Here is a 13,821-nt window from a genome sequence, read left to right as displayed (position 1 = left end):
AGTGCTTTGAAAGGCTGGTAATGGCTCACATCAACACCATTATCCCAGAAACCCTAGACCCACTCCAATTTGCATACCATCCAAACAGATCCACAGATGATGCAATCTTTATTGCACTCCACACTGCCCTTTCACACCTGGACAAAAAGAACACCTATGTGAGAATGCTATTCATTGACTACAGCTCAGCGTTCAACACCATAGTACCCTCAAAGCTCATCACTAAGCTAAGGAACCTGGGACTAAACACCTCCCTCTGCAACTGGAACCTGGACTTCCTGACGGGCCGCCCCCAGGTGGTGAGGGTAGGTAGCTACACATCTGCCACACTGATCCTCAACACTGGAGCTCCCCAGGGGTGCGTGCTCAGTCCCCTCCTGTTCTCCCTGTTCACCCACGACTGCATGGCCAGGCACGACTCCAACACCATCATTAAGTTTGCTGACGACACAACAGTGGTAGGCCTGATCAACGACAACGACGAGACAGCCTTTTGGGAGGAGGTCAGAGACCTGGCCGGGTGGTGCCAGAATAACAACCTATCCCTCAACGTAACCAAGACTAAGGAGATGATTGTGGACTACAGGAAAAGGAGCACCGAGCACGTCCCCATTCTCATCGACGGGGCTGTAGTGGAGCAGGTTGAGAGCTTCAAATTCCTTGGTGTCCACATCAACAACAAATTAGAATGGTCCAAACACACCAAGACAGTCGTGAAGAGGGCACGACAAAGCCTATTCCCCCTCAGGAAACTAAAAAGATTTGGCATGGGTCCTGAGATCCTCAAAAGGTTCTACAGCTGCAACATCGAGAGCATCCTGACCGGTTGCATCACTGTCTGGTACGGCAATTGCTCGGCCTCCGACCGCAAGGCACTTCAGAGGGTAGTGCGTACGGCCCAGTACATCACTGGGGCAAAGCTGCCTGCCATCCAGGACCTCTACACCAGGTGGTGTCAGAGGAAGGCCCTGAAAATTGTCAAAGACCCCAGCCACCCCAGTCATAGACTGTTCTCTCTACTACCGCATGGCAAGCGGTACCGGAGTGCCAAGTCTAGGACAAAAAGGCTTCTCAACAGTTTTTACCCCCAAGCCATAAGACTCCTGAGCAGGTAACCAAATGGTTACCCGGACTATTTGCATTGTGTGCCCCCCCCCTCCCGCTACTCTCTGTTTATCTTATATGCATAGTCACTTTAACTATACATTCATGTACATACTACCTCAATTGGCCCGACCAACCAGTGGTCCCGCACATTGGCTAACCGGGCTATCTGCATTGTGTCCCACCACCCGCCAACCCCTTTTTACGCTACTGCTACTCTCTGCTCATCATATATGCATAGTCACTTTAACCATACCCACATGTACATACTACCTCAATAAGCCTGACTAACCGGTGTCTGTATATAGCCTTGCTACTCTTATTTTCAAATGTCTTTTTACTGTTGTTTATTTCTTTACTTACCTACACCCACCCACACACACACACACACACACACACACACTTACGTTCCTTTTTTTTTCGCACTATTGGTTAGAGCCTGTAAGTAAGCATTTCACTGTAAGGTCTACAGCTGTTGTATTCGGGGCACGTGACAAATAAACTTTGATTTGATGTGAAAGAGCTCCAGAGTTCCTCTGTGGAGAAGGGAGTAGCTTCCAGATGGTAGACAGAAGCCACTCCTCAGTAAAAGGCACATGACAGCCTGCTTGGAGTTTTCCAAAAGGCACCTAAATGACTCAGACCATGAGAAACAAGATTCTCTGGTCTGATGAAACCAAGATTGAACTCTTTGGCCTGAATGCTAAGCATCACGTCTGAAAGAAACCTGGCACCATCGCTACGGTGAAGTATGGTGGTGGCAGCATCATGCTGTGGGGATGTTTTTCAGTGGCAGGGACTGGGAGACTAGTCAGGATCGAAGGAAAGATGAATGGAGCAAAGTACAGAGAGATCCTTCATGAAAACCTGCTCCAGAGCGCTCAGGACCACAGACTGGGGCATAGGTTCACCTTCCAACAGGACAACAACCCCAAGGACAAGTCTCAATGCCCTTGAGTGGCCCAGCCCGAGCCCGGACTTGAACCCGATCAGACATCTCTGGAGAGACCTGAAAATAGCTGTGCAACGACACTACCCATCCAACCTGACAAAGCATGAGAGGATCTGCATAGAAGAATGGGAGAAATTCCCCAAATTTAGGTGTGCCAAGCTTTTAGCGTCATACCCAAGAAGACCAGAGGCTGTAATCGCTGCCAAAGGTGCTTCAACAAAGTACTGAGTAAAGGGTCTGAATACTTATATAAAATGTGATATTTCCGTTTTTTATTAAAAGTCAAGGGATCTGAATACTGAATACTTTCCGAATGCACTGTAATAATAATAATTTCAACGGTTATGACGGTTATTTTATTTTGGTGAAGGTCTTCATCCATAATCGTCAGTTACACAATGATATGGTAATTGTGCCAGCCCTATTAAGGACCACATTATGACCCATCCAAACGCCAACAAGAGCTCACACAGTTTTAAAAAATGTCCCGCCTCCAAGCAGTGACGGTTGCAAGAGCAGCGTGTGAAACTCAACTGAACATACCTCCTCCCTCCCAAGACCCCATTGTTTCATTCTCACACCTAAATGACATATGTAACATCCAACTGACACTCACATGCACAGACTCAGGATTGAGGAGACTGCTGCAATTGTAGGAAGCGCCGGACAGCATTACAAGATGCTGTTCTTTAGGGTTCATGGGCATCTGTCTTATCACTAACCTACATCATCATGTCCACATTGATCAGGGCAAATGACCAGAGGTATAGGCTCAAACAACTGAAGAAGAAATGTAGCCTTGTATTTTCCAGCAGTATTTCAAGCTGTACATGGAACACCATTTAAAAATCTGAAGTCAACCAAGAACAGAGCAGTCCAATGTTGCTGAAAGACGCACCGTCATGCAAAATTCATCATTTAAGGAAGATTTTGGTTTGGGACTGCCTGCCTCTCTACAGTAAGGTGACAGTGTAGCCTGTTTTTAAGATAGAAGCACTCAAAGGATATGTCAAATGAACTAAGAAAACAGTTTGCAGAGAGACGTGTCTTTAAGGGATGACAACTACTGGAATGCCAGCATTTCTGCAACGTTTCATTTGTTGTGCATGGTAGGCTAGATAAGAAAATCCAGCCAGATTCCACAACTTGATAAGATAAGGGTCCTGAGAGGAGTAAATCATCACTTTAAATCTGTAAAATCGCACAATACACAGAAATCCAATAGCAATTACACAGTAATCCTGTAGCCTTCCCTGTAGCTCAGTTGGTAGAGCATGGTGTTTGCAACGCCAGGGTTGTGGGTTCGATTCCCACGGGGGGGCCAGCACAGAAAAAAAAAAATGTATGAAATGTATGCATTCACTACTGTAAGTCGCTCTGGATAAGAGCGTCTGCTAAAATGACAAAAAAAAAAAAATGTAATCCATAGACAATACAAGCAATTGAGCATAGTTGAAGAATGTAGTAGTTTGCAGTAATTAGACATTCAATAAGCAAATGAATGCATATGAAAAGACTGAAGAGCATAAATAAGTACCTACTTCTCCAATAAGGTTCTTCTGACTGTCTGTACTACAGTACAGGCTTTAATTTACTGGACTGAGTTCCACATGAACACTGGCATCTCTGTCATGACTGACTATTTTATCAGTGGATGGTTCAGATTGTGGTCACACCTCAGTAGATGTGCTTGTTTCACATATTGATTCTTCATTAAATGGCAGCTTCATTATTTCGGGGCAGCAGCGTAAAGAAGGTTATAAGAGAGCCCGATGTCATCGCGGAGGGCTGAATAGCAGAAGTCTCTGAGAAAGGCTTTGGGAGACATGGACAATCGCTAATTGGATGAGGATTTCATTGGGCCGGCTGGGAGAAATGACCTTGTGCAATGTGCATAATGAATGGCTTGGACAGGAGGGAGATGTTATGTTTGTGCACAAGCCTGCTGCCAGGGTGGGCTATGGCTAGGCTACTTTAGTTTTTATTCAACTAAGAACTCAAGCTTTCATCTATGGGCCGTGTTATTCAAAAAGTTTAAGTAAGATCAAGAAGTGTAAATAGAATAAATGATTATTTAGGCTACTGTACAATGGATCAGACTGATCATCTGGACATATGAGAGTTTCTAACTAACATTGAATAGCCTACATTGAGTTATGTAATAAACATGGTATAAACAATAGGGAATTTAGGCTTCATGAGGCTAGAAGAGAAAAGGAAGAATAGGCTTGCTGTATCTATGGTCTTTGTAATTTTCAACACAAACCCCCCTAGACAAACTTCACTTTACCAGAAACCCCCTATCCCTATGATAGTAGGGCCTTATAAAATCTGGTGTATTTTGTACCCGATTGCATTTAGCTTTTCCCCCAAATTCAAATTTGTCCGTTTTGTTTTTCCAGGTAAACGGTTTTTCAAACAACAACAAAAAAGTTTTCACTCTCAAAATCACAACAAAATAGGATGTTCTAAGTCCACAACAACACTAAACCCTTTACACTCATGGGAATTGGCCTACATGGATATGGCTAAATTGAAATGTTTGTTCCAGAAGAAATATGAAAAGCATATGCATAACCATGGGAGCAATTGAAAGTGAACAGTTTGCAGATTATGTGTAGAATTGCAGCAAACCATTGAGATCATGTATAGCTTGTTACTGTACAGCCCCTGCATTCAAATGTAGGTGTTCATCAGTGCCCAAATCTGCCATTTTCAACCTGTATACGGGTACGAGTGTAAAGGGCTACATCACATCAGGAGACCACTTTGGAGGTCTGGGAAAAGTCTAATAAATGTTGAATATTGGGTGTAGTTACCCTTTAATTCAAGTGCACACCAGCCAGAGACCATTGTTTGGTTAGCTGTGTTTCTGTAGCGCTCATGTGATTTTGGATTGATGCAAATAATCATGATATCATTCTGCCAGGTAGGCGTAGGCTTTGTAGTTAACATTTAATTGATAAGGTTTTTTGGAAAGCCTTTCCATCTACCAGCAGACTATCATTAGCATTATTGCTAACAGCTACACAAAGTGTAGACTAGACAAATGGACGTATCGCACACACACACAGACAGGGGCATTCCTGTGCCATTTCAGAAAGTTGCAGGAAAGTACAAATCACTAACCAGGTTTCCTTCCAACCTTTTTATGCGAGTAGAGTACATGTCGGATAAACAGACCTGATGGAAAAAGCACATTTGTTGGTAAACTTTCCAAATGTTGACAAAACAAAATACACTAGACAATGTGGGATCTTTTTGTGTCGGTAAAATATATTATGCGAGAAATGGTGGTGGAAACGTCTTTATTGATATAATAACCATCATATCGAAGAAAACTTGGAGTCACGTGATGATATGTTGTGTGGTCCTCCCACTATGACTTGGGAAACATGCAGTTTATTAGGCTTATGAGCCTCATGCTTGGTTGCCGTTTGACAAATAAAAAATGATATTTTGCCCTAAATTTCATTATACAGGTAACCTAACTACCCACACTGTATCTGCGAGCTATTAGCTTGAGCGCACATGCCAAGACCAGTCTGGGCACATAACACAATTATTTTGTGACAAAACCATCACTAGAGTTGAAAATGCGATGGAAACCAATTTAACTTGTATTTTTTTATCCGGTACATGGGAATCTAACTGCAAAATAAATATTTATGTGCACTACGTCATCACGCACAGCCTTTTATCCGCAACAAGTCAATTTGATGGAAACCCATCTCTGGTGGGAAAATGCACATGTTGTTTTTATTTTTGAATATTTGCATGAAAATCTGTCCCAATTGGATGGAAACCTTGCTACGTATGCATTTTGTTCATGTCTTATGATTAACTTGAGCAAATTAATGCATTTTACAATAAGTTAAATACATTTTGTTGATTTCCTACGAAGTTCCACAAAAAATGTATATTGTTGAATTCCGTTTTAATGTCTGGATTCTGTGATTCCATTTGCATTGTCCGCAACCCATATTTTATAGGCCCTACGTTATAAATCATTTAAATAGATTTCTTCAAGTGCTCATCACTTATAGGTTTGGTGAAATATGTACTGATAATATGAGAAACGATGTACAGATAAATCTAAATGTCCCATTAAACGCTGAGAAGAAAATACTAATGATGTCCAGGCACAGCGATAAAATTCAAGAGCACAAAATGCCTCTATTGTTCTGAAGTTTCACCGGGGAAGAATGTCACTCAAAACCCCTTTGTTTTCATGAATACATCTCGCCAAGCCCACTAACCCTGGTTTGTTTTAGATTTTACAGCAGATTCCAGCTCGTAGAGGCTGAGTGACATTTTCTGGAACATCGCCATCATTCTGCACCACTCTCTCTGTTCTTCCTGCACACAAACAAACTAGCAGGGGTGTTCAGTTACCTGCTTTAGAAAATACAGCATTCCTGCTTCTCAGGTTTCAGACAGATTTGGACCAGCTCCAGACATTGAGAAATTGAATCCACCGTGCTGTGGTTGGTTGGTTAGACAATCATTGCATCATTCTGCCTTCTGGGTAATCATGGGTGGATGATGGCAAGTATTTATAGGACCAGTAAGCTAAAATATATTAAGTTGCCCTTCTGTAACTCAATTACAGACTACTTTAGTAAGCAGAATGTAATTACTTAGCTATAACTGAGGTAGCTAGATAAAATAATGATTACATTTAAATGAAAGGTAAGTGACACAGACAAACTAAGGCTTCTCTAGCTGCCTGCAAAGCTTTTTCATCTTGTCCTGATGCCAAGTAATCTAATAAAGGCATTACAACTTTTTTCATCCACAAGCCTTGGGGTTCTTCGTAAGTATGTTATTGCTTTGTACAACCATTGACACCTATCTACACAAGAGAAGTAGGCCTAGCCTATAACGTCCAGTTTCTTTCATGATTCAGCTACCTGTTTCCAAACAGCGTTTACCGCCACACCCACAGACCAAAATTCTGTTTCAAATGAGTTACTGTAATTTATTAGACAGAATACAGGAGGTGTGTCAACATCAGATGTGCTCATAACTGATGAGAGAAATAACTTGGGCAATAATAGGACATAACCTAGTAATTGGTGTCATAGAGACTTAGGCCAAAACTCTAACTCTGCATCCCAGACTTCAGGAAAAAGCGCCATGACCAGCCATCAATAAGGGGGTATTGGCACTGAATAGAGTGTTATATGACTGCAAACTGGCACAAGGCCTAATGGAATGCTAGGGCCTGGGTGAGAGAGCTCACCACTATGACAGAGAACATAATAATAATATAAAATGTATGTGGAAGTACAATTTATATGTCTGCAAGGCCTCTTCAGATTGAAAGTTTGGACAGCTCTCAACAAGGGAATTTGTCATTTGGTTGAACTTGGCCTATCCCTTTCACTTTCCATCCCCCAATAATAAACGAAACCAACAAGCTAATCGGCCTGCCTACATTCACTGAATGAACGGCTTGTATGATGAATGGAATAGATTGGTAGAACAAATGAAATGCCAATAGGATATGATCCAACAAAGTAATTTGTTAGTCAGACTCTTCCAGAGAAAAGAATTGAACCACCATGGCCAGACAGGTTGCTTATGTAAAATATGTGAGATCAGCAGCTCTGAGCTAGCTGTCTGTCTTCGGCCTCCTAAACTCATGCCCCATCATGTCAGTCACTCACAGAACACGGACTTGAAATGGCTAGATTGTAGCAGAGGGTGTGAATTTAAAACTAGTTGGTAACACTTTATATTAGTAACAATTTCTATTAAGTTGCTGTTATACCAGTGTAGTGTCACTGTAATTACACAAGTAGTAAGAATTTTGTATTAACATGTTACATAGTAGGCCTACCCTTAGTAATGACATTATAAAGGTATAGTAAAAATGTAGTTTAGTGGAAGGGGATAGGGACTGTTCCCAAAACGTACTATGCCTTTATGATTAATCTATATATTATTATGGTTCTAACCAACTACATTTCTTAGATGAGCTGTACAGTAGTGCACTGCTGGGTAATTCTGCTGAATCAGCACTAAATCAAACAAATCTGTTGTTTTTGGATTACTAATATGATCACATATCACATCTACAGCATAACATTCTTTTTATTTTATAACATCCTTGCCAAAATCCATCCTTGATGTCCCATCCAGTTAGATTTGAAATACTTAGCCTCTGAATAAGCCTACTATAAGTATACTGTATAGAAAGGGGTTGTGGAAGCCAACCACCATCCAAGGTTCAGTACACGAGTAGCTAGCTGCCTGGAAAAACGCCTTTCATCCCACCCCAAAAGCAAATGAAGCCATGGGATAACCGGACCGGTGAAAATGGTAGGGCGGATAGGCTACTGAGGGTAGGACAGGCAGGGAAATCACCAGGGGCTGCGCCTGGTTGGTAGTTGGATAGTAAGCAGCTATGCAATATCTGTAAACAAGCCAGCACAGTAAACAGTCAGAAAGCCGAGACGACACGCAAAATCTTGTTTATATATTGAGGCCTATCAGACGGGTATACTACAAAACAGGATCAATGAGCCAGCTAACTTAATTGGCTAAATATTCTGAAATATATATATATATATTTTAAGATACGCTTGAAATGGGCATGGTCTAATTGACTCAGCAACCAAAAACACATTTCTTAATGAACCAGAAAACCAATAGTTAGTTTCGTTTTTATCAAAGTTAGCTGGATAACTTATTACTACCCCTCTGGATTGGTACTATTAACTACCCAACTATAGTAGTTTAGTAAGCTTTAGTTGCCCCAATACAGAGGATCATGCTTCTCCCAACCTCGTCCCTACACGAACGCAGTTTATCTGCCTGCATGCAGTCCCGATAGCGCTGGGTGGACATGTGGCTATATTAAGCTCAGGTTATTTAGTAACTGTCACATTTGCGATTAACAATGTTAACCTATGTTTTAGACAACAAATTACACTAATTTGCATAACAAGTTCTAACAGCTATCCACATCCAACCCCTCCTCACACTTTCGTGAAAGACAGAGCCTCACGCTACTAGCCACGCTGCGCTGTCCTCCAGTCTCACCGACAGCAGTTTACATCCAGAGGCTAGCTACACTAAACTTTGCTTGCTGTGCTCTAGAAAGTCAAGAAAGATGCATACAATTACACCATATTTCAAATAACACAAGACTCCCTTGATCTTGGAATAATACACTCACCTTATTGACAGGTCTCTGTAGAAAATCAAACAAGAGCAATCAGACAGCCTTGCACTTGGGATGGGAAGACTGTAGCTAGCGCAACAGCTTTGCTTTTGTTGCTCAAAGACGCTCCAGTGGTCAACATTCCCGATGAGGACAAGCAGCTAGCAGTTTATTTCTCAGCTGACTCCTCAACACACACGAAACAACTCCTCCCTCCCCTCTCGGCTGACTCCGCCCACATGGCCTCATGTCTCTGGGTTCTAGAGGAGCATTCAGTAGACCTATCAGCTAAAACAGAGGGAGAGAGAGAGATTGTCCTGGGGCGCTGTTCACAAACACAAACAAATCATGAGAAAACAAAAAGATAATTACTTGACACATTGGAAAGAATTAACAAAAAAACAGTAAACTAGAATGCTATTTGGCCCTAAATCAAATCAAATGTTATTAGTCACATGCTCCGAATACAACAGGTGTTTCACCTTACAGTGAAATGCTTACTTACGAGCCCATAACCAACAGTGCAGCTTCAAAAAATGTTTTACAGATAAACAGAGTACACAGTGGCAGAATACCTGACCACTGTGACTGACCCAAACGTAAGGAAAGCTTTGACTATGTACAGACTCAGTGAGCATAGCCTTGCTATTGAGAAAGGCCGCCATAGAGAGGCCTGGCTCTCAAGAGAATACAGGCTATGTGCACACTGCCCACAAAATGAGGTGGAAACTGAGCTGCACTTCCTAACCTCATGACCATATTAGAGACACATATTTCCCTCAGATTACACAGATCCACAAAGAATTTCAAAACAAACCTGATTTTGATAAACTCCCATATCTACTGCGGAAATACCACAGTGTGCCATCACAGCAGCAAGATTTGTGACCTGTTGCCACAAGAAAAGGGCAACCAGTAAAGAACAAACACCATTGTAAATACAACCCATATTTATGTTTATTTATTTTCCCTTATGTACTTTAACCATTTGCACATCGTTACAACAGTATATAGTATACAACAGTATACAGTATATATATATATATATATATATATATATATATATATATTTGTAATGTCTTTATTCTTTTGGAACTTCTTTTGGAACTGAGTGTAATGTTTACTGTTCATTTTTATTGTTTATTTCACTTTTGTATATTATCTACTTCACTTGCTTTGGCAATGTTAACATATGTTTCCCACGCCAATAAAGCCCCTCGAATTGAATTAAGAGAGAGAGAGAGAGACCTGCTGCTACCAGAAAAGGCCAACCAGTGAGGAACAAACACATACTACCCATATTTATTTTCCCTTTTTTACTTTAACTTTTTCATTTTGTCACAGCACTATATAGACATGTGACATTTGAATTGTCTTTATTCTTTTGGAACTTCTGTGAGTGTAATGTTTATTTTTTATTGTTTATTTCACTTTTGTGTATTATCTATTTCACTTGCTTTGGCAATATAGACATATGTTTCCCACGCCAATAAAGCCCCTTGAATTGAGAGAGAGAGATTTTTTATTTGAGTTATTAAGATCCCCATTAGCCGACACCAATGGCGACAGCTAGTCTTAATGGGATACGACACATAACGAAAAATAGTTTATAGATCAAATACTTTCCAATTGACATACATTTCAAAACATTAACATGTAGTGCGTGTGTGTGCAGGGGGGAGGGGGAGAGAGACATGCCAAGAAGTCCTGTCTGCAGACATAGCACTGCAAAAATAGACACTTCCATACACAGCAAACTTTTCCCAAAAGCAGTAGATACAGCCCCATGCTCGTTCCCATGTAAATCAGGCCCCGGGGTCTCAGGTCTCAGCCTGGAGTAAGCATGTGGGTGCTAAGAAGTGGAGTGGGGACCCTGGAAAGTTCACAGTATTGCTCAGGTTTTATTTCAGTTCTAGCCCTTTGACCTAACCTTATTTCGGTCCATTGTGTCACTATTTTATAGCTTTTCAAACTGTAAATCTATATGATACTTACATAGTGGTCCTGTATGCCTCAGTTGGTAGAGTGTGGCGCTTGCACCACTAGGGTTGTGGGTTTGATTCCCTGGACCACACATATGTAAAAATGTATGCACACATAACTTTAGCCTCTTTGGATAAAAGCGCCTGCTAAATGGCATATATTATTATTACATCAAGCTACTGTAAATGAGTGAGTCGGAAGTAAGCGTACACCATAGAATTACATATGGAACTGTAGGATTTTGGGGTACACTACAAAATGTACAGCTGTTGTTTTTCAATTTCATAATCTCCTATTGGCCCTGTTGCATAAAAGTCAAATCAAGAGTTCAATGCTCTGGAGTTACCTTTCCCTACTCCTATGCAGTGTTTTGGTATTTTCCCCTCCAAGCACTGTGTTGCAATAGGCCTACGGGGGTTACATGTCCCACACTAACCTTTGTGGAGAGTATAATTTCCTTCATATAATTGTGCAAATGTGTGCTATTAATATGCCACAGTATGTGATTTATCAATCTGATTATTCTAGTAAGACACCTAAAATATGATTTACTCCATGAACTCAACCATGGGAAATAATTCAGAGTCTGTAGTGCAAAAGGTTGTAAGTCTGGAACTTTCCCCAGTTGAGCCTGCCTAATGACGGGATGGGGAAGACAGAGGACCCGTCCCGGACCTGCAGTATCTGGGTGAAAAGAACAACAGTGGGTCCATACTGTGTGACCCTGCCAAACACGCCACAATGCAAAAAGGGCATTGTACACAGATACAACATCACGTCACACCTTGGATCAGATTTCCTCCCTGTAACATTATTCATGCATTAGGCCCATGTGAACATAACCTCTGTCACAGGCTTTCACTTTGGCCAATCCTGGGAGCCGAGGCTGATGTGAACATGGTTGCATTTGCTCTTCCCAAGTTTTTCATTACAAGGATGTTCAGGCATTTTGCTGCAACTTTGATACCTGATGAAAACTGTGTACATGATAAATAAAATGTGATATTGCAGGAATCTTATTTGCAAAAGTAACACATGGAAATGGTGTTAAGACAAAGTATTGATAGCCATCATCCTCCTCAACCATGAATGCTGTGAGTTCACCACTACCTTCTTCTATACTGTGTCATGAGCTGCCAGTAAGTCTTGATTTAGAAAGAGATTTGTTTTTCTGCATTAAAGGTTGTGGCGGCCGTTGGCTTGGAACCAACCAAGCACTCTGTCTTGCTGCAGTTAGTTTCGTAAGACAGAGAATGGCCACAAATGAGCAGGAATTCTGACCGACAGAGGGCCTGTGGGTCAGCAGGAATTTACAGACCTACAGTGTGGAGAGGATTATACTCTTTGGTAGCGTCCCAAATTACACCCTATTCCCTTTACAGAGCACTAATTTTAACCAGGGCCCATAGGGTAGTAGAGGGAATAGGGTGCCATTTGGGAAACATACTTTCTCTATCTGTAGATGGTGAAATCTGGATCGCATGGCAGACAACAGACACAGAAACCCAATCCCAGAAACCCAATACCCAGATCACCTACTTTTTGTGGGCCTGCCCGGCCTTTGAGAGACAGATCAGGCAAAGCATAGCAGGGAGCCTGTGAAGCTGAAGCGAGGGGACATTGTGGTCCCATTGCCGATCTCAGTTCTCTCACTAACCCCTTCGCCTTGGCCCTAACTGTGTAGATCTGTAAGATGGAATCAATATAGTGTAATAAACCACCACAACCCTGATTATACCTATCCAGACTGTTCAGACCTGCAAACGTTGAAAGGTTAGGGCCCAGGTGGCCATGTATAGGATTTTTGGGGAAACCTAAACGTAGGGTCAGGGAATACAGTTTAGGTAAAGTTACATGACAGTTATGACCACATGATGAGTCATGGTTCAGAGTAGCTTGGAATAGTTGGGAGAGCTCTGATGTGGCAATCCTCTCAAAACAACATGTAAGCCTGGTGGCATCATAAGAAAGAGGTCTGTTTGGCATCCAGATTTCATAAGGCCAACAATAACCACAGCCAACAACCAAATGAGAAACACATCTACTTTATGTTAGATTAGCTGCACCATGACTCAAGAGCTTGCTACACTACCAAACGATCAATACATATAGTTGAAGTCGGAAGTTTACATACACTTAGGATGGGGTCATTAAAACTCGTTTTACAACCACTCCACAAATTTCTTGTTAATAAACTATAGTTTTGGCAAGTCGGTTAGGATATCTACTTTGTGCATGACACAAGTCATTTTTCCAACAATTGTTTACAGACTGATTATTTCCAGTGGGTCAAAATTTTACATACACTAAGTTGACTGTGCCTTTAAACAGCTTGAAAAATTCCAGAAAATGATGGCATGGCTTTAGAAGCTTCTGATAGCCTAATATACATAATTTGATTCAATTGGAGGTGTACCTGTGGATGTATTTCAAGGCTTACCTTCAAACTCAGTGCGTCTTTGCTTGACATCATGGGAAAATCAAAAGAAATCAGCCAAGACCTCAGAAAAAAATTGTAGACCTCCACAAGTCTGGTTCATCCTTGGGAGCAATTTCCAAACGCCTGAAGGTACCACGTTCATCTGTACAAACAATAGTATGCAAGTATAAA

The 13,821-nt window shown here is 41.5% G+C and overlaps 1 protein-coding gene across 3 annotated transcripts in view; it reads right to left on the bottom strand.

The window, feature by feature from the left end:
• Positions 1-9,416, bottom strand: part of LOC106579904 (growth factor receptor-bound protein 10) — a 90,656-nt gene extending 81,240 nt beyond the window's left edge. For 2 of the 3 annotated variants that reach the window (XM_014160263.2, XM_014160270.2), the window contains exon 1: positions 9,243-9,416. The gene's annotated coding sequence lies outside the window, so the exon portion shown is untranslated. The remainder of the gene's footprint in view (positions 1-9,242) is intronic. The other variant, XM_045702222.1, reaches the window with a different exon arrangement.
• Positions 9,417-13,821: the final 4,405 nt, after the last annotated feature.

The sequence above is a fragment of the Salmo salar genome, chromosome ssa02, assembly GCF_905237065.1.
Source record: "Salmo salar chromosome ssa02, Ssal_v3.1, whole genome shotgun sequence".
In the NCBI taxonomy this organism is placed as follows: Eukaryota; Metazoa; Chordata; class Actinopteri; order Salmoniformes; family Salmonidae; genus Salmo; species Salmo salar.
Note: the sequence above shows the minus strand (reverse complement) of the source record. Positions and strands in the feature narration are given on the sequence as shown.